Here is an 18714-nt window from a genome sequence, read left to right as displayed (position 1 = left end):
CTGGGATGGAGAGAGCCTGGTGGAAGCCTGCGCCGGCAGGCAGCCCTGGGCTTGGGCGTTGGGGGTTGCGGCGGCGGCAGGGTCGGGGAGCGAGAGGGAGCCCTGCGATGGCGGTGGCGGCGGCGGCGACCTAGACGCGGCTGACTGCTGCAGGCTGACGGCCTGCCTCGGCGAAGAGCACTAAGAAGAGGGAGAGGGGGGGGAGCCCTGGCCGACAGGCCTGGTGTGCGGCCGGGGATGCGAGCTTGTAGTGCTGGGCGGCTGTCCCTCCTCTGGCCAGGGGGACCTTCGGCTGGCTGGGCGGCTGCAGGGGTTGCAGAGGGGCGGCAGGGGTTCGGAGGGAGGCACGCCGGGGCGGCGGCGCAAAAGCAGAGGCGAGCAAAAGCCTACAGGTATACCCAGGCGGTCTCCCATCCAAGTACTAACCAGGCCCCTCCCTGCTTAGCTCCCGAGATCAGAGGAGATCGGGCGCGTTCAGGGTGGTATGGCCGTAGACGCTGGGACCCGGCACCCGCGCCCCAAGAGCCTGCTCCCGGCCTGTCTCGTGAGCGCCCGGCATGCAGATGAGCCGCTCCGGTGGCGAGCATCGACCCGCGGGCCGGCTCTGCCAGCACCGCGTCCGCCCCCAGTCCGGCTCCCCGCCTCTTCCGAATGCCCCTGGCGTGGGCGGCGGGCTACTCCTGGCCGGCAGCGAGGCCCCTTCGCACCACCCGAGGCTCCATGGGACACTGCCACTTCCCTGATGGTGCCAGAAGTCGTGGAACTCTGGCATCCTGGGACTCCCCGCACCCAGACCGGCATACAACCCGCCCCCCTACCGCCACCAGGTTTACCCCCAACCGCAGCCCCAAGGCTGGTGGAGGCCTGCACCAGCAGGCAACCCTGGGCCTGGGAGTTGTGGGAGGACCCCGCGGCGGCGGCGGGGGCGGAGGCAGGGGAGGGTGGCGAGGTAGGCGATGGCAACCGCGTGGATGGCGCCAGGGCGGCGATGGCGGCGGCGACAATGGGGGCTTTGACGGTGGGCGCTGGGACACGGGGGCCGATGGCGGCGGCGGTGGCGGCGGGGGCTGGGGAGGGCGTGAGGGCGGTGCTGGCGGCGGAGGCCGGGAGAGCAGAGGCGGGAGACTGAGGGAGTATGGCGATGGTGGCTGCGGGGGTCTAGGGCGGGGGCGGGGGAGATGGAGGTGCTGGAGGCGGGGAGAGCGGAGGAGGGAATTGTGGGAGTACGGATATGGCGGCGGCGGGGTCGGGGTGGGGGAGAGGGCAGCACTGGTGGCGGAGATGGGGAGCGCGGTGCTGGTGGCCGAGGTGGGGAGAGCACAGGAGGGAGTTTGAGGGAGTTTGGCCGTGGCGGCGGCGGGGGCGGGGACAGGGGCGGGGGCGAGGGCAGCGCTGGCGGGGGGTGTGGGGAGCCCGGTTGTGGCGGTGGCTTTGGCGCAGGCGGCGGTGGCGGCGACCGCGCGTCGGCGAAGGATTCGCGATGACGGCCTGCGGGACCGAAGAGGACTGAGAGGAGGGTGTGCGGGGGAGCCCTGGCACAGGGGCCTGGTGTGCGGCCGGGGCTGCCAGCTTGTAGTGCCGGGCGGCTGACCCTCTGCTGGTCAGGGGGACCTGCGGCTGGCTGGGAGGCTGCAGAGGGGCAAGGGGCGGCAGGGGTTCGGAGGGAGCCACGCCGGAGCGGCGATGCAAAAGGAGACGCTAGCAAAAGCCAACAGGTATTCCCAGGCGGTCTCCCATCCAAGTACTAACCAGGACAGACCCTGCTTAGCTTCCGAGATCAGACGAGATCTGCTGCGTTCAGGGTGGTATGGCCTTAGGCACTGGGACCCGGCTACCGGCACTCCAAGAGCCTGCTCCCGACTTGCCTCCTGAGCGCACGCGCCATGCTGCTGGGCCGCTCGGGTGGCGAGCATGTCTGCCCGAGTGCCTCCCGCCCGCTCCCCGCCTCCTCCGGTCGCCGCTGGTGTGGGCGACGGGATACTCCTGGCCCGCAGCGAGGCCCCTTCGCGCCCCCCAGTGGCTCCACAGGCCTCTGTCACTTCCCTGACTGTGACATATGTCTGGGCGCCCTGGCATCCTGGGACTCCCCACGCCCGGAATGGCTTTTACCACGCCCCCCTACCCCAACCCCTCTCATCCCCCCCCCAGCCCCACAAAAGCACAACCCCTTGCTGCTGTGCTGTCCCCCCACTCAGGGCCACCGAGGGGGTCGCAGGGTCCTCTCAGTCCCCTCCACCCTAGGGACGTGCAACCCAGGCCCTGGCCCTGGCCGGCCCCACCCACTGGCCCAAAGCCAGGGAGAGCCACCCGCCACCAGGGGGCAGCACCTCCAGACTGCCGCCACCCTTCGTCACACAGCCTTCTGTCTGGGCCCTCGCCCCTCATCAGCGACCGGCGTCCCGCCCGATCACTGGTCACTTCACTGGCTACACATCACCTCTCCTGACCCAGGGTGTTGAGAGAGAGGATGAGAGAAGGCCAGAGACGGAGCAAGAGGTAGGCGGAGAGGGACAGACGGGGACTGTGGGGACAGACTTGCAGAGAGCACTTTCCAGGCTCTGGGCCTCGCGTGGAGGGGTGCTGCGTGGGGGCTGCACGGACATCAGCTGTTACCGCTTGGCCATCAGCTGTTGCCAGTTGGACATTGGCCACCGGCAGAGCTGCGGTGGCCAAGCTAGGAAGCGCGGATGGTGGACTGCAAATTGCAGAGGGGCGCGGACTGAAGTGGGCCGGCTTGGTGGGTCTGTTGGTTGGCAGAGAATCGGCCGGCAGGTTGGGGATCGGGCGGCTCCGGCTTGCTGTGTCTCCAAGCCAGCCGCCCGTGAGACATGGTGCTATGAGCCCCCTATCCGTGGCTCTGTTGGTGTTCCTTCTTGGCCTCGCCAAATCCTGGGTTCTTGTGCGGGCAGAGGGACTAGAGTCCCCGCAGGACTGGGATCGACAGACAGAACGGGGGGACAGGGGGACCGGGGGACGGGAGGACCGGGGGACAGGGGACCGGGAGACGGGTGTAAGGGGGGGGGACAGGGAGAACCGTGGGACTGTAGGAACCCGGGGCGGGGGTACCGGGGGACGGGGTACCAGGAGATGGGGGAAGGGGGGCAGGGGGACAGGGAGACCGTTGGAACTGGGAGAACCGGGGGACGGGGGGTCTGGGAGACGGGGGCATGTGGGACGGGGGGAAGGGGTGACCGGAAGATGGGGGGACGGGAGTACGAGAGGGCCGGGGGGACGGGGGGACTGGGGGATGGGGGGACAAGGGGACCGGGGGACCCGGGGGACAGGGGGACTGGGTACTGGGAGACAGTGGGACCAGGGGTCGGGGGGAACGGGAGACGGGGGGACACGGTACCAGGGGAAAGGGAGACCGGGGAATTGGGGGACAGGGAGACTGGGGGACTGGGGGACTGGGGGAATGAGAGGACGGTGGGACTGCCGGACGGTGGGACGGAGGGACCAGGAGACCGGTGGATGGGGGGACAGGGATACGAGGGTACGGGGGGACGAGGGACATGGGGAGGGGGGGACCGGGAAACGGAGGAACGGGGGACCGTGAGACGGGGGGACCGGGAGATGGGGGACCTGGGGCCGGGGGGACGGGGAGACGTCGGGACCGGGGGCCGAGGGACGGGGCGACGGGGGGACCGGGAGACGGAGGGACAGGGGGACTGGAGGGACGGGGGGACCGGGGGACGGGGGGACCGGAGGACTGGGGACCGGGGCAACAGAGACGGGGGGACTGGGGGAACGGCGGATGGGGGGACCAGGGGACCCGCGGACCGGGGGACCGGAGTTTGGGGGGACCGGGGGATAGTGGACCGGGCGATGGGGTGACGAGGGGCATGAGTGGACTGGAGGGACGGGGGTACCAGTGGACCGGGAGATGGGGGGACCGGGGGACCGGGGAACGGGGGTTGGGGGACTGGGGAATGAGGGGACCGGGAGACGCGGACCGGGGGACGGGGGGACCGGGGGACCGGGGGTTGCGGGACTGGGGGATGAGGAGACCGGGAGATGGGGTACCGGGGAACGGGGCGACTAGGAGACGTGGGACCGCGAGACGGGGGACCGGGGACGGGGTGACCGGGAGATGGGACAACGGGAGACGGGAGACTGTGGGATGGGAGGACCGGAAGACGGGGCGAACGGGGAACTGGGGGATCGGTAGACGGGGGCCAGGGCGATGGGGGAACCGGGGGACTGGGGGACCGGGGGACCAGGGACCGGGGGTTTTGGGTCCAGGGGATGAGGGGACCGGGAGACGGGGAACCGGGGGACCGGGCGACCGGGAGACGGGGGATCGGGAGTCGGGGGGATGGGTGTGCGGCCGGACCGGGAGACAGAGGGACAGGGAGATGGGGGGACCGGGGGACCGGGGGAAGGGGGTAACACTGGACGGAGGACCGGGGGACCGGAAGACCGGGCGACCGGGAGACAGGGGACCGGGAGACTGGGGACCGGGACACGGGGCGACCGGGGAACGGGGGGACCGGTAGAAGGGCGCCTGGGCGCCGGGGGAAACGGGGGACCGGGGGACCAGGAGACGGGGGACCGGGGAACGGGAGACCGGGGGTATGGGGGGACGGGGGTACCAGGCGAAGGAGGGACGGGGGGACGGGGAGACGTTGGGACTGGGGGACCGGGGGACAGGTGGACCGCGAGACGGAGGACCGGGAGACGGGGGAACGGGGGTCGGGGGACCCGGGGAGGGGGGGACCGGGAGACGAGGGAATGGGGGACGGGTGGACCAGGGGCGTGGGGGGACTGGGGGGACGGGGGAGCGGGGAACGCGGGATGGGGCACTGGGGGGAACGGGGGCACCGGGGGACGGGTGGACTGGGAGAGGGTTGATGGGGGTACGGGGGAACAGGGGGATCAGGGGACGGGGGGAACAGGGGACGGGGGGGGGGGGGACCGGAATAGGGGGGATGGTGGAACGTGGGGACGGGGGACCCGGGAGACGGGGGACAGGAAGACGGGGAACCGGGGGAACGGAGACAGGGGTGACGGGGAGACGGGGGTACCGGGGGACGGGGGTACTGCGTGGGGCTGCACTGACATCAGCTGTTACCGCTTGGCCTTCAGCTGTTGCCAGTTGGCCATTGGACACCGGCAGAGCTGCGGTGGCCAAGCTAGGAAGCGCGGATGGTGGACTGCAAATTGCAGAGGGGCGCGGACTGCAGTGGGCCGGCTTGGTGGGTCTGTTGGTTGGCAGAGAATCGGCCGGCAGGTGGGGGATCGGGCGGCTCCGGCTTGCCGTGTCTCCAAGCCAGCCGCCCGTGAGACATGGTGCTATGAGCCCCCTATCCGTGGCTCTGTGGGTGTTCCTTCTTGGCCTCGCCAAATCCTGCGTTCTTGTGCGGGCAGAGGGACTAGAGTCCCCGCAGGACAGGGACAGACAGACAGAACGGGAGGAGGAGTAAGAGGGAGCGAGATGGAAATATACACGTATATGTACATGTATGTGTCTAGACATACAGAGAGACATGGACAGAGACAGAGAAAGAGGGGGCTGGCACGCGGGGAGAGAGCTCCTGAGCCAGAGCCAGAACCCAACAGGCACGTCACAGAGCCAGACAGACATGGGGTGGGGGAGGATGGGAGGGACGCACATTCGGGCACACGGACTGGGACAGACGCACTGAGGCTGTGTTGAAGTGGTGGCTTCTCCACCGGAGTGTGGTCGTGCCCGGGGCTGGGCTCCGCCAAGGAGGCATTGCCCTGGCGTTGGCAGTCACCATTGAAGCCCCCGGGGCGGGCCGCCAGGGTCTCCGGAGGGCCAGTGGGCTCTGAGCCCCGCCCAGGGACCCGCCCGCGGGAGGAGAGTGGCAGCCCCCAGGCACCCTGGTTGTGAGGATTGTGTGCCTGCGTGCCTGCTCTTCCCTTGTGGCGGTCTCCCCTGGAGTCGATGGCGCGTGGTGTGTTGGGGTGCTGCTCCCGCCGTCCCCTGGTTTGTCCCGGCTCTTTGTGCCCTTTGTGTCGGGGACACCGTGGCCGGCGGGAAGGGAGGGCTCCTGGCTCTTGTGGGAGACGGGAGGGGACGCGCGGGGGTGTGGGGAGAGGTGCCTGCCCGCGGAGACAGAAGACTCCGGTGGGGCGGGGCGGGTGGGCGTCCCGTTTGCCCGAGGACACGCCGAAACTGTGTCTCGGGGCCCAGGGGCAGGCGCAGGGATGGGCGTCCCCTGGGCTCGGGCCGAGGTGCAAAGGACCGGCACGTCCTGGGATGGAGAGAGCCTGGTGGAAGCCTGCGCCGGCAGGCAGCCCTGGGCTTGGGCGTTGGGGGTTGCGGCGGCGGCAGGGTCGGGGAGCGAGAGGGAGCCCTGCGATGGCGGTGGCGGCGGCGGCGACCTAGACGCGGCTGACTGCTGCAGGCTGACGGCCTGCCTCGGCGAAGAGCACTAAGAAGAGGGAGAGGGGGGGGAGCCCTGGCCGACAGGCCTGGTGTGCGGCCGGGGATGCGAGCTTGTAGTGCTGGGCGGCTGTCCCTCCTCTGGCCAGGGGGACCTTCGGCTGGCTGGGCGGCTGCAGGGGTTGCAGAGGGGCGGCAGGGGTTCGGAGGGAGGCACGCCGGGGCGGCGGCGCAAAAGCAGAGGCGAGCAAAAGCCTACAGGTATACCCAGGCGGTCTCCCATCCAAGTACTAACCAGGCCCCTCCCTGCTTAGCTCCCGAGATCAGAGGAGATCGGGCGCGTTCAGGGTGGTATGGCCGTAGACGCTGGGACCCGGCACCCGCGCCCCAAGAGCCTGCTCCCGGCCTGTCTCGTGAGCGCCCGGCATGCAGATGAGCCGCTCCGGTGGCGAGCATCGACCCGCGGGCCGGCTCTGCCAGCACCGCGTCCGCCCCCAGTCCGGCTCCCCGCCTCTTCCGAATGCCCCTGGCGTGGGCGGCGGGCTACTCCTGGCCGGCAGCGAGGCCCCTTCGCACCACCCGAGGCTCCATGGGACACTGCCACTTCCCTGATGGTGCCAGAAGTCGTGGAACTCTGGCATCCTGGGACTCCCCGCACCCAGACCGGCATACAACCCGCCCCCCTACCGCCACCAGGTTTACCCCCAACCGCAGCCCCAAGGCTGGTGGAGGCCTGCACCAGCAGGCAACCCTGGGCCTGGGAGTTGTGGGAGGACCCCGCGGCGGCGGCGGGGGCGGAGGCAGGGGAGGGTGGCGAGGTAGGCGATGGCAACCGCGTGGATGGCGCCAGGGCGGCGATGGCGGCGGCGACAATGGGGGCTTTGACGGTGGGCGCTGGGACACGGGGGCCGATGGCGGCGGCGGTGGCGGCGGGGGCTGGGGAGGGCGTGAGGGCGGTGCTGGCGGCGGAGGCCGGGAGAGCAGAGGCGGGAGACTGAGGGAGTATGGCGATGGTGGCTGCGGGGGTCTAGGGCGGGGGCGGGGGAGATGGAGGTGCTGGAGGCGGGGAGAGCGGAGGAGGGAATTGTGGGAGTACGGATATGGCGGCGGCGGGGTCGGGGTGGGGGAGAGGGCAGCACTGGTGGCGGAGATGGGGAGCGCGGTGCTGGTGGCCGAGGTGGGGAGAGCACAGGAGGGAGTTTGAGGGAGTTTGGCCGTGGCGGCGGCGGGGGCGGGGACAGGGGCGGGGGCGAGGGCAGCGCTGGCGGGGGGTGTGGGGAGCCCGGTTGTGGCGGTGGCTTTGGCGCAGGCGGCGGTGGCGGCGACCGCGCGTCGGCGAAGGATTCGCGATGACGGCCTGCGGGACCGAAGAGGACTGAGAGGAGGGTGTGCGGGGGAGCCCTGGCACAGGGGCCTGGTGTGCGGCCGGGGCTGCCAGCTTGTAGTGCCGGGCGGCTGACCCTCTGCTGGTCAGGGGGACCTGCGGCTGGCTGGGAGGCTGCAGAGGGGCAAGGGGCGGCAGGGGTTCGGAGGGAGCCACGCCGGAGCGGCGATGCAAAAGGAGACGCTAGCAAAAGCCAACAGGTATTCCCAGGCGGTCTCCCATCCAAGTACTAACCAGGACAGACCCTGCTTAGCTTCCGAGATCAGACGAGATCTGCTGCGTTCAGGGTGGTATGGCCTTAGGCACTGGGACCCGGCTACCGGCACTCCAAGAGCCTGCTCCCGACTTGCCTCCTGAGCGCACGCGCCATGCTGCTGGGCCGCTCGGGTGGCGAGCATGTCTGCCCGAGTGCCTCCCGCCCGCTCCCCGCCTCCTCCGGTCGCCGCTGGTGTGGGCGACGGGATACTCCTGGCCCGCAGCGAGGCCCCTTCGCGCCCCCCAGTGGCTCCACAGGCCTCTGTCACTTCCCTGACTGTGACATATGTCTGGGCGCCCTGGCATCCTGGGACTCCCCACGCCCGGAATGGCTTTTACCACGCCCCCCTACCCCAACCCCTCTCATCCCCCCCCCAGCCCCACAAAAGCACAACCCCTTGCTGCTGTGCTGTCCCCCCACTCAGGGCCACCGAGGGGGTCGCAGGGTCCTCTCAGTCCCCTCCACCCTAGGGACGTGCAACCCAGGCCCTGGCCCTGGCCGGCCCCACCCACTGGCCCAAAGCCAGGGAGAGCCACCCGCCACCAGGGGGCAGCACCTCCAGACTGCCGCCACCCTTCGTCACACAGCCTTCTGTCTGGGCCCTCGCCCCTCATCAGCGACCGGCGTCCCGCCCGATCACTGGTCACTTCACTGGCTACACATCACCTCTCCTGACCCAGGGTGTTGAGAGAGAGGATGAGAGAAGGCCAGAGACGGAGCAAGAGGTAGGCGGAGAGGGACAGACGGGGACTGTGGGGACAGACTTGCAGAGAGCACTTTCCAGGCTCTGGGCCTCGCGTGGAGGGGTGCTGCGTGGGGGCTGCACGGACATCAGCTGTTACCGCTTGGCCATCAGCTGTTGCCAGTTGGACATTGGCCACCGGCAGAGCTGCGGTGGCCAAGCTAGGAAGCGCGGATGGTGGACTGCAAATTGCAGAGGGGCGCGGACTGAAGTGGGCCGGCTTGGTGGGTCTGTTGGTTGGCAGAGAATCGGCCGGCAGGTTGGGGATCGGGCGGCTCCGGCTTGCTGTGTCTCCAAGCCAGCCGCCCGTGAGACATGGTGCTATGAGCCCCCTATCCGTGGCTCTGTTGGTGTTCCTTCTTGGCCTCGCCAAATCCTGGGTTCTTGTGCGGGCAGAGGGACTAGAGTCCCCGCAGGACTGGGATCGACAGACAGAACGGGGGGACAGGGGGACCGGGGGACGGGAGGACCGGGGGACAGGGGACCGGGAGACGGGTGTAAGGGGGGGGGACAGGGAGAACCGTGGGACTGTAGGAACCCGGGGCGGGGGTACCGGGGGACGGGGTACCAGGAGATGGGGGAAGGGGGGCAGGGGGACAGGGAGACCGTTGGAACTGGGAGAACCGGGGGACGGGGGGTCTGGGAGACGGGGGCATGTGGGACGGGGGGAAGGGGTGACCGGAAGATGGGGGGACGGGAGTACGAGAGGGCCGGGGGGACGGGGGGACTGGGGGATGGGGGGACAAGGGGACCGGGGGACCCGGGGGACAGGGGGACTGGGTACTGGGAGACAGTGGGACCAGGGGTCGGGGGGAACGGGAGACGGGGGGACACGGTACCAGGGGAAAGGGAGACCGGGGAATTGGGGGACAGGGAGACTGGGGGACTGGGGGACTGGGGGAATGAGAGGACGGTGGGACTGCCGGACGGTGGGACGGAGGGACCAGGAGACCGGTGGATGGGGGGACAGGGATACGAGGGTACGGGGGGACGAGGGACATGGGGAGGGGGGGACCGGGAAACGGAGGAACGGGGGACCGTGAGACGGGGGGACCGGGAGATGGGGGACCTGGGGCCGGGGGGACGGGGAGACGTCGGGACCGGGGGCCGAGGGACGGGGCGACGGGGGGACCGGGAGACGGAGGGACAGGGGGACTGGAGGGACGGGGGGACCGGGGGACGGGGGGACCGGAGGACTGGGGGACCGGGGCAACAGAGACGGGGGGACTGGGGGAACGGCGGATGGGGGGACCAGGGGACCCGCGGACCGGGGGACCGGAGTTTGGGGGGACCGGGGGATAGTGGACCGGGCGATGGGGTGACGAGGGGCATGAGTGGACTGGAGGGACGGGGGTACCAGTGGACCGGGAGATGGGGGGACCGGGGGACCGGGGAACGGGGGTTGGGGGACTGGGGAATGAGGGGACCGGGAGACGCGGACCGGGGGACGGGGGGACCGGGGGACCGGGGGTTGCGGGACTGGGGGATGAGGAGACCGGGAGATGGGGTACCGGGGAACGGGGCGACTAGGAGACGTGGGACCGCGAGACGGGGGACCGGGGACGGGGTGACCGGGAGATGGGACAACGGGAGACGGGAGACTGTGGGATGGGAGGACCGGAAGACGGGGCGAACGGGGAACTGGGGGATCGGTAGACGGGGGCCAGGGCGATGGGGGAACCGGGGGACTGGGGGACCGGGGGACCAGGGACCGGGGGTTTTGGGTCCAGGGGATGAGGGGACCGGGAGACGGGGAACCGGGGGACCGGGCGACCGGGAGACGGGGGATCGGGAGTCGGGGGGATGGGTGTGCGGCCGGACCGGGAGACAGAGGGACAGGGAGATGGGGGGACCGGGGGACCGGGGGAAGGGGGTAACACTGGACGGAGGACCGGGGGACCGGAAGACCGGGCGACCGGGAGACAGGGGACCGGGAGACTGGGGACCGGGACACGGGGCGACCGGGGAACGGGGGGACCGGTAGAAGGGCGCCTGGGCGCCGGGGGAAACGGGGGACCGGGGGACCAGGAGACGGGGGACCGGGGAACGGGAGACCGGGGGTATGGGGGGACGGGGGTACCAGGCGAAGGAGGGACGGGGGGACGGGGAGACGTTGGGACTGGGGGACCGGGGGACAGGTGGACCGCGAGACGGAGGACCGGGAGACGGGGGAACGGGGGTCGGGGGACCCGGGGAGGGGGGGACCGGGAGACGAGGGAATGGGGGACGGGTGGACCAGGGGCGTGGGGGGACTGGGGGGACGGGGGAGCGGGGAACGCGGGATGGGGCACTGGGGGGAACGGGGGCACCGGGGGACGGGTGGACTGGGAGAGGGTTGATGGGGGTACGGGGGAACAGGGGGATCAGGGGACGGGGGGAACAGGGGACGGGGGGGGGGACCGGAATAGGGGGGATGGTGGAACGTGGGGACGGGGGACCCGGGAGACGGGGGACAGGAAGACGGGGAACCGGGGGAACGGAGACAGGGGTGACGGGGAGACGGGGGTACCGGGGGACGGGGGTACTGCGTGGGGCTGCACTGACATCAGCTGTTACCGCTTGGCCTTCAGCTGTTGCCAGTTGGCCATTGGACACCGGCAGAGCTGCGGTGGCCAAGCTAGGAAGCGCGGATGGTGGACTGCAAATTGCAGAGGGGCGCGGACTGCAGTGGGCCGGCTTGGTGGGTCTGTTGGTTGGCAGAGAATCGGCCGGCAGGTGGGGGATCGGGCGGCTCCGGCTTGCCGTGTCTCCAAGCCAGCCGCCCGTGAGACATGGTGCTATGAGCCCCCTATCCGTGGCTCTGTGGGTGTTCCTTCTTGGCCTCGCCAAATCCTGCGTTCTTGTGCGGGCAGAGGGACTAGAGTCCCCGCAGGACAGGGACAGACAGACAGAACGGGAGGAGGAGTAAGAGGGAGCGAGATGGAAATATACACGTATATGTACATGTATGTGTCTAGACATACAGAGAGACATGGACAGAGACAGAGAAAGAGGGGGCTGGCACGCGGGGAGAGAGCTCCTGAGCCAGAGCCAGAACCCAACAGGCACGTCACAGAGCCAGACAGACATGGGGTGGGGGAGGATGGGAGGGACGCACATTCGGGCACACGGACTGGGACAGACGCACTGAGGCTGTGTTGAAGTGGTGGCTTCTCCACCGGAGTGTGGTCGTGCCCGGGGCTGGGCTCCGCCAAGGAGGCATTGCCCTGGCGTTGGCAGTCACCATTGAAGCCCCCGGGGCGGGCCGCCAGGGTCTCCGGAGGGCCAGTGGGCTCTGAGCCCCGCCCAGGGACCCGCCCGCGGGAGGAGAGTGGCAGCCCCCAGGCACCCTGGTTGTGAGGATTGTGTGCCTGCGTGCCTGCTCTTCCCTTGTGGCGGTCTCCCCTGGAGTCGATGGCGCGTGGTGTGTTGGGGTGCTGCTCCCGCCGTCCCCTGGTTTGTCCCGGCTCTTTGTGCCCTTTGTGTCGGGGACACCGTGGCCGGCGGGAAGGGAGGGCTCCTGGCTCTTGTGGGAGACGGGAGGGGACGCGCGGGGGTGTGGGGAGAGGTGCCTGCCCGCGGAGACAGAAGACTCCGGTGGGGCGGGGCGGGTGGGCGTCCCGTTTGCCCGAGGACACGCCGAAACTGTGTCTCGGGGCCCAGGGGCAGGCGCAGGGATGGGCGTCCCCTGGGCTCGGGCCGAGGTGCAAAGGACCGGCACGTCCTGGGATGGAGAGAGCCTGGTGGAAGCCTGCGCCGGCAGGCAGCCCTGGGCTTGGGCGTTGGGGGTTGCGGCGGCGGCAGGGTCGGGGAGCGAGAGGGAGCCCTGCGATGGCGGTGGCGGCGGCGGCGACCTAGACGCGGCTGACTGCTGCAGGCTGACGGCCTGCCTCGGCGAAGAGCACTAAGAAGAGGGAGAGGGGGGGGAGCCCTGGCCGACAGGCCTGGTGTGCGGCCGGGGATGCGAGCTTGTAGTGCTGGGCGGCTGTCCCTCCTCTGGCCAGGGGGACCTTCGGCTGGCTGGGCGGCTGCAGGGGTTGCAGAGGGGCGGCAGGGGTTCGGAGGGAGGCACGCCGGGGCGGCGGCGCAAAAGCAGAGGCGAGCAAAAGCCTACAGGTATACCCAGGCGGTCTCCCATCCAAGTACTAACCAGGCCCCTCCCTGCTTAGCTCCCGAGATCAGAGGAGATCGGGCGCGTTCAGGGTGGTATGGCCGTAGACGCTGGGACCCGGCACCCGCGCCCCAAGAGCCTGCTCCCGGCCTGTCTCGTGAGCGCCCGGCATGCAGATGAGCCGCTCCGGTGGCGAGCATCGACCCGCGGGCCGGCTCTGCCAGCACCGCGTCCGCCCCCAGTCCGGCTCCCCGCCTCTTCCGAATGCCCCTGGCGTGGGCGGCGGGCTACTCCTGGCCGGCAGCGAGGCCCCTTCGCGCCACCCGAGGCTCCATGGGACACTGCCACTTCCCTGATGGTGCCAGAAGTCGTGGAACTCTGGCATCCTGGGACTCCCCGCACCCAGACCGGCATACAACCCGCCCCCCTACCGCCACCAGGTTTACCCCCAACCGCAGCCCCAAGGCTGGTGGAGGCCTGCACCAGCAGGCAACCCTGGGCCTGGGAGTTGTGGGAGGACCCCGCGGCGGCGGCGGGGGCGGAGGCAGGGGAGGGTGGCGAGGTAGGCGATGGCAACCGCGTGGATGGCGCCAGGGCGGCGATGGCGGCGGCGACAATGGGGGCTTTGACGGTGGGCGCTGGGACACGGGGGCCGATGGCGGCGGCGGTGGCGGCGGGGGCTGGGGAGGGCGTGAGGGCGGTGCTGGCGGCGGAGGCCGGGAGAGCAGAGGCGGGAGACTGAGGGAGTATGGCGATGGTGGCTGCGGGGGTCTAGGGCGGGGGCGGGGGAGATGGAGGTGCTGGAGGCGGGGAGAGCGGAGGAGGGAATTGTGGGAGTACGGATATGGCGGCGGCGGGGTCGGGGTGGGGGAGAGGGCAGCACTGGTGGCGGAGATGGGGAGCGCGGTGCTGGTGGCCGAGGTGGGGAGAGCACAGGAGGGAGTTTGAGGGAGTTTGGCCGTGGCGGCGGCGGGGGCGGGGACAGGGGCGGGGGCGAGGGCAGCGCTGGCGGGGGGTGTGGGGAGCCCGGTTGTGGCGGTGGCTTTGGCGCAGGCGGCGGTGGCGGCGACCGCGCGTCGGCGAAGGATTCGCGATGACGGCCTGCGGGACCGAAGAGGACTGAGAGGAGGGTGTGCGGGGGAGCCCTGGCACAGGGGCCTGGTGTGCGGCCGGGGCTGCCAGCTTGTAGTGCCGGGCGGCTGACCCTCTGCTGGTCAGGGGGACCTGCGGCTGGCTGGGAGGCTGCAGAGGGGCAAGGGGCGGCAGGGGTTCGGAGGGAGCCACGCCGGAGCGGCGATGCAAAAGGAGACGCTAGCAAAAGCCAACAGGTATTCCCAGGCGGTCTCCCATCCAAGTACTAACCAGGACAGACCCTGCTTAGCTTCCGAGATCAGACGAGATCTGCTGCGTTCAGGGTGGTATGGCCTTAGGCACTGGGACCCGGCTACCGGCACTCCAAGAGCCTGCTCCCGACTTGCCTCCTGAGCGCACGCGCCATGCTGCTGGGCCGCTCGGGTGGCGAGCATGTCTGCCCGAGTGCCTCCCGCCCGCTCCCCGCCTCCTCCGGTCGCCGCTGGTGTGGGCGACGGGATACTCCTGGCCCGCAGCGAGGCCCCTTCGCGCCCCCCAGTGGCTCCACAGGCCTCTGTCACTTCCCTGACTGTGACATATGTCTGGGCGCCCTGGCATCCTGGGACTCCCCACGCCCGGAATGGCTTTTACCACGCCCCCCTACCCCAACCCCTCTCATCCCCCCCCCAGCCCCACAAAAGCACAACCCCTTGCTGCTGTGCTGTCCCCCCACTCAGGGCCACCGAGGGGGTCGCAGGGTCCTCTCAGTCCCCTCCACCCTAGGGACGTGCAACCCAGGCCCTGGCCCTGGCCGGCCCCACCCACTGGCCCAAAGCCAGGGAGAGCCACCCGCCACCAGGGGGCAGCACCTCCAGACTGCCGCCACCCTTCGTCACACAGCCTTCTGTCTGGGCCCTCGCCCCTCATCAGCGACCGGCGTCCCGCCCGATCACTGGTCACTTCACTGGCTACACATCACCTCTCCTGACCCAGGGTGTTGAGAGAGAGGATGAGAGAAGGCCAGAGACGGAGCAAGAGGTAGGCGGAGAGGGACAGACGGGGACTGTGGGGACAGACTTGCAGAGAGCACTTTCCAGGCTCTGGGCCTCGCGTGGAGGGGTGCTGCGTGGGGGCTGCACGGACATCAGCTGTTACCGCTTGGCCATCAGCTGTTGCCAGTTGGACATTGGCCACCGGCAGAGCTGCGGTGGCCAAGCTAGGAAGCGCGGATGGTGGACTGCAAATTGCAGAGGGGCGCGGACTGAAGTGGGCCGGCTTGGTGGGTCTGTTGGTTGGCAGAGAATCGGCCGGCAGGTTGGGGATCGGGCGGCTCCGGCTTGCTGTGTCTCCAAGCCAGCCGCCCGTGAGACATGGTGCTATGAGCCCCCTATCCGTGGCTCTGTTGGTGTTCCTTCTTGGCCTCGCCAAATCCTGGGTTCTTGTGCGGGCAGAGGGACTAGAGTCCCCGCAGGACTGGGATCGACAGACAGAACGGGGGGACAGGGGGACCGGGGGACGGGAGGACCGGGGGACAGGGGACCGGGAGACGGGTGTAAGGGGGGGGGACAGGGAGAACCGTGGGACTGTAGGAACCCGGGGCGGGGGTACCGGGGGACGGGGTACCAGGAGATGGGGGAAGGGGGGCAGGGGGACAGGGAGACCGTTGGAACTGGGAGAACCGGGGGACGGGGGGTCTGGGAGACGGGGGCATGTGGGACGGGGGGAAGGGGTGACCGGAAGATGGGGGGACGGGAGTACGAGAGGGCCGGGGGGACGGGGGGACTGGGGGATGGGGGGACAAGGGGACCGGGGGACCCGGGGGACAGGGGGACTGGGTACTGGGAGACAGTGGGACCAGGGGTCGGGGGGAACGGGAGACGGGGGGACACGGTACCAGGGGAAAGGGAGACCGGGGAATTGGGGGACAGGGAGACTGGGGGACTGGGGGACTGGGGGAATGAGAGGACGGTGGGACTGCCGGACGGTGGGACGGAGGGACCAGGAGACCGGTGGATGGGGGGACAGGGATACGAGGGTACGGGGGGACGAGGGACATGGGGAGGGGGGGACCGGGAAACGGAGGAACGGGGGACCGTGAGACGGGGGGACCGGGAGATGGGGGACCTGGGGCCGGGGGGACGGGGAGACGTCGGGACCGGGGGCCGAGGGACGGGGCGACGGGGGGACCGGGAGACGGAGGGACAGGGGGACTGGAGGGACGGGGGGACCGGGGGACGGGGGGACCGGAGGACTGGGGGACCGGGGCAACAGAGACGGGGGGACTGGGGGAACGGCGGATGGGGGGACCAGGGGACCCGCGGACCGGGGGACCGGAGTTTGGGGGGACCGGGGGATAGTGGACCGGGCGATGGGGTGACGAGGGGCATGAGTGGACTGGAGGGACGGGGGTACCAGTGGACCGGGAGATGGGGGGACCGGGGGACCGGGGAACGGGGGTTGGGGGACTGGGGAATGAGGGGACCGGGAGACGCGGACCGGGGGACGGGGGGACCGGGGGACCGGGGGTTGCGGGACTGGGGGATGAGGAGACCGGGAGATGGGGTACCGGGGAACGGGGCGACTAGGAGACGTGGGACCGCGAGACGGGGGACCGGGGACGGGGTGACCGGGAGATGGGACAACGGGAGACGGGAGACTGTGGGATGGGAGGACCGGAAGACGGGGCGAACGGGGAACTGGGGGATCGGTAGACGGGGGCCAGGGCGATGGGGGAACCGGGGGACTGGGGGACCGGGGGACCAGGGACCGGGGGTTTTGGGTCCAGGGGATGAGGGGACCGGGAGACGGGGAACCGGGGGACCGGGCGACCGGGAGACGGGGGATCGGGAGTCGGGGGGATGGGTGTGCGGCCGGACCGGGAGACAGAGGGACAGGGAGATGGGGGGACCGGGGGACCGGGGGAAGGGGGTAACACTGGACGGAGGACCGGGGGACCGGAAGACCGGGCGACCGGGAGACAGGGGACCGGGAGACTGGGGACCGGGACACGGGGCGACCGGGGAACGGGGGGACCGGTAGAAGGGCGCCTGGGCGCCGGGGGAAACGGGGGACCGGGGGACCAGGAGACGGGGGACCGGGGAACGGGAGACCGGGGGTATGGGGGGACGGGGGTACCAGGCGAAGGAGGGACGGGGGGACGGGGAGACGTTGGGACTGGGGGACCGGGGGACAGGTGGACCGCGAGACGGAGGACCGGGAGACGGGGGAACGGGGGTCGGGGGACCCGGGGAGGGGGGGACCGGGAGACGAGGGAATGGGGGACGGGTGGACCAGGGGCGTGGGGGGACTGGGGGGACGGGGGAGCGGGGAACGCGGGATGGGGCACTGGGGGGAACGGGGGCACCGGGGGACGGGTGGACTGGGAGAGGGTTGATGGGGGTACGGGGGAACAGGGGGATCAGGGGACGGGGGGAACAGGGGACGGGGGGGGGGGGGACCGGAATAGGGGGGATGGTGGAACGTGGGGACGGGGGACCCGGGAGACGGGGGACAGGAAGACGGGGAACCGGGGGAACGGAGACAGGGGTGACGGGGAGACGGGGGTACCGGGGGACGGGGGTACTGCGTGGGGCTGCACTGACATCAGCTGTTACCGCTTGGCCTTCAGCTGTTGCCAGTTGGCCATTGGACACCGGCAGAGCTGCGGTGGCCAAGCTAGGAAGCGCGGATGGTGGACTGCAAATTGCAGAGGGGCGCGGACTGCAGTGGGCCGGCTTGGTGGGTCTGTTGGTTGGCAGAGAATCGGCCGGCAGGTGGGGGATCGGGCGGCTCCGGCTTGCCGTGTCTCCAAGCCAGCCGCCCGTGAGACATGGTGCTATGAGCCCCCTATCCGTGGCTCTGTGGGTGTTCCTTCTTGGCCTCGCCAAATCCTGCGTTCTTGTGCGGGCAGAGGGACTAGAGTCCCCGCAGGACAGGGACAGACAGACAGAACGGGAGGAGGAGTAAGAGGGAGCGAGATGGAAATATACACGTATATGTACATGTATGTGTCTAGACATACAGAGAGACATGGACAGAGACAGAGAAAGAGGGGGCTGGCACGCGGGGAGAGAGCTCCTGAGCCAGAGCCAGAACCCAACAGGCACGTCACAGAGCCAGACAGACATGGGGTGGGGGAGGATGGGAGGGACGCACATTCGGGCACACGGACTGGGACAGACGCACTGAGGCTGTGTTGAAGTGGTGGCTTCTCCACCGGAGTGTGGTCGTGCCCGGGGCTGGCTCCGCCAAGGAGGCATTGCCCTGGCGTTGGCAGTCACCATTGAAGCCCCCGGGGCGGGCCGCCAGGGTCTCCGGAGGGCCAGTGGGCTCTGAGCCCCGCCCAGGGACCCGCCCGCGGGAGGAGAGTGGCAGCCCCCAGGCACCCTGGTTGTGAGGATTGTGTGCCTGCGTGCCTGCTCTTCCCTTGTGGCGGTCTCCCCTGGAGTCGATGGCGCGTGGTGTGTTGGGGTGCTGCTCCCGCCGTCCCCTGGTTTGTCCCGGCTCTTTGTGCCCTTTGTGTCGGGGACACCGTGGCCGGCGGGAAGGGAGGGCTCCTGGCTCTTGTGGGAGACGGGAGGGGACGCGCGGGGGTGTGGGGAGAGGTGCCTGCCCGCGGAGACAGAAGACTCCGGTGGGGCGGGGCGGGTGGGCGTCCCGTTTGCCCGAGGACACGCCGAAACTGTGTCTCGGGGCCCAGGGGCAGGCGCAGGGATGGGCGTCCCCTGGGCTCGGGCCGAGGTGCAAAGGACCGGCACGTCCTGGGATGGAGAGAGCCTGGTGGAAGCCTGCGCCGGCAGGCAGCCCTGGGCTTGGGCGTTGG

At 70.4% G+C, this 18714-nt stretch overlaps 6 pseudogenes; all 6 read right to left on the bottom strand.

The window, feature by feature from the left end:
• Window positions 1-376: 376 nt before the first annotated feature.
• On the bottom strand, window positions 377-496 carry LOC148757065 (5S ribosomal RNA; annotated as a pseudogene).
• Window positions 497-1699: 1203 nt separating this feature from the next.
• Window positions 1700-1819, bottom strand: LOC148757064 (5S ribosomal RNA; annotated as a pseudogene).
• A 4775-nt stretch (window positions 1820-6594) lies between these two features.
• Window positions 6595-6714, bottom strand: LOC148757063 (5S ribosomal RNA; annotated as a pseudogene).
• Window positions 6715-7917: 1203 nt separating this feature from the next.
• Window positions 7918-8037, bottom strand: LOC148757062 (5S ribosomal RNA; annotated as a pseudogene).
• A 4773-nt stretch (window positions 8038-12810) lies between these two features.
• Window positions 12811-12930, bottom strand: LOC148757061 (5S ribosomal RNA; annotated as a pseudogene).
• A 1203-nt stretch (window positions 12931-14133) lies between these two features.
• LOC148757060 (5S ribosomal RNA) lies at window positions 14134-14253 on the bottom strand (annotated as a pseudogene).
• Window positions 14254-18714: the final 4461 nt, after the last annotated feature.

This window comes from Rhinolophus sinicus, chromosome 10 (genome assembly GCF_057876585.1).
Source record: "Rhinolophus sinicus isolate RSI-liver-muscle chromosome 10, RSI-T2T, whole genome shotgun sequence".
NCBI lineage: Eukaryota > Metazoa > Chordata > Mammalia > Chiroptera > Rhinolophidae > Rhinolophus > Rhinolophus sinicus.
The sequence above is the reverse complement of the archived record's forward strand: the minus strand, read 5'-3'. Positions and strand labels throughout refer to the sequence as shown.